The sequence below is a fragment of the Palaemon carinicauda genome, chromosome 6, assembly GCF_036898095.1.
Source record: "Palaemon carinicauda isolate YSFRI2023 chromosome 6, ASM3689809v2, whole genome shotgun sequence".
Classification (NCBI taxonomy): domain Eukaryota; kingdom Metazoa; phylum Arthropoda; class Malacostraca; order Decapoda; family Palaemonidae; genus Palaemon; species Palaemon carinicauda.
The window spans coordinates 47,980,884-47,983,068 of NC_090730.1; positions in this window are offsets into that span (position 1 = coordinate 47,980,884).

The window sequence follows — 2,185 nt, forward strand, 5'->3', positions numbered from 1 at the left end:
TGACTTCCTCTTTGCTTTTCTACATCTCTGTCTATATTTTTATGTACTCATGCTTTTATATTTCATACACTTGAATAATCTTAACTCTCTTCATCATATAAAAATTTCCGCCATTTCTGATTTTACTGGCACCTCTCAAATTATGAATAGCATTTTCCACTTTCACTGTTACCTTCACTTAATGTCTTATGGCAGCAAGAACACATCTCGTTACTTGCAGCCATGCTAAATGTTTTATTGTAAACAACGAAGTGTGTTCAATAGATCATTACTTTAATTTCTTAAAATGATCTCATTCCACTCTAAAAAGAAAGAAAAGCAAATCACAGAGTTTTTAATCACGTATTCAGAGACAAATGTGCATGGTATAAATCTATTTACAAATTCGTTTAGTAAGAAATTAATGGATAAACTTTTGATGAAAAAGAAGTAGCGATATAAATATATCAGGATTTATAGTTTTTGTTCGTTAATTTCTTTTCGTCCTTTTTTTTATATCTAGAGCAACACAAAGATAACAAATGAAAGCAGTTTCAGATATCAAACGAAATTTAAAGAAAAAATATTTTTCTTAAACATCGGTGAAAATGCATCTACTACTTTCAGCCTTCTTTGCTCAAAATCAATAATATTTAGAGGAAAAACGGACGGAAATGAACTTGTGCAGAATTTAATTTGCTAAATCTTAGCTCCATGCATCTTCTGGATATAGGGTAATGAAAATACGGAATGTGCTATGGTAAATAGATTGACATATCTTTTAACCGTAACATGAATCGTTTTTGAAACTAAATATGAGGTGAAGTTCCCTCCAAAAGCAGGTTATACCCTCAGAAAAAAATGGAAAGGAAACACGTGACGGAGGGGAACTCTTTAAATCTTTGTTCCTGCCAAATATGACAAATAAAAAAAAAAAAACAATAATTCATTTTTTTTCACCACAAATTCTAATTTTCCTGGACTAGTATGCATTTTAGAACTTTCAAATGTTTACTGGGATAGAGATCCGTTAGGTGATAACTGATACGCAAGGTGAATGCAACTAACGTTATTTCAGCGGATCATAAACGTCTCAAAATTTCAAACAAAATAATTCATGGACAGGCAAGCTTAAACAGGTTGTTATTAGTGTCAAAGGAGAGCAATACATACAAAAAACAGAAATATTGTTACAGTGTATGATCATGTGTGAGACATGTGCAGTACATGGCTTCTCCTTAAAAAAGACATATATGTGCAATAGGGCACCGTGCACCGGAGAGGCAGACTATAAGCAGCTCATCTTGCAGGAGATAAGCAGGTTTAAGGTGATCATTGAAGATCAAATTTCCTTTGCCATTAATGTTAAGTAGGAACGCCTTCTTGTTCGGCGGACCACGAGGATAGGGTCCGTGTAAGAGGGCATTAACAGTAGCTTGCTGTTGTCAATGCACAAGAAAACGTGCAATGCTTGTAAGTCTGGTGGCATGGAGTTAATTTTCCCTTAACATGATGAAGGCGCTGGATGTTCTTGGAGGAGATTGCAAAAGGAAAAAAATCGGCAGACATGAACAACGGGTTGTTATACATCATTTCAGTTGCCGCAGCATCCAGGGTGTCCTCAGGAATGGTGGTTAGTTCCAGGAGGACCCAGGGAAGCTGAGTAAACCAGTTGAAGTCATTGCATCGTGACATCAAAGCTGCCATAGTGGTGCGATAAAAATGTTCAACCATTTCGTTGGTTGCATGGATATAGGTGGTTGTCTGATGTAGGGTGATGCCCAAGAGATTCGCTAATGATGTCCAGAATTGAGAGGTGAAATTGGTACCTCTGTCAGAAGTAATATGCTTAGGGATACCAAATATCGCTATCCGCCCCGAGAGTAAGGCTAATGTACATGAGAAGGATGTTGCAGTTTGTATGGGGATGGCTTCAGGCTAATGAGTAAAACGGTCAGTGATGGTAAACAGGTAAAGCTGTCTTTGTGATGTTGGTAGGGGATCTACTACATTGACATGAATATGGACAAAATTACACTGTGGCTGAGGAAAGGTTCCCATTCCTGAATCCATTTGTCGATGTACTTTTGACGTTTGGCACGAAGTACAGTTACAGACCCAATTCTTAGCATCCTTAGTAATGCCGTGCCAAATGAACTTTGTTTTTAGTAGCTGTGTAGTAGATCCGCACGAGGGACGTGAAAGG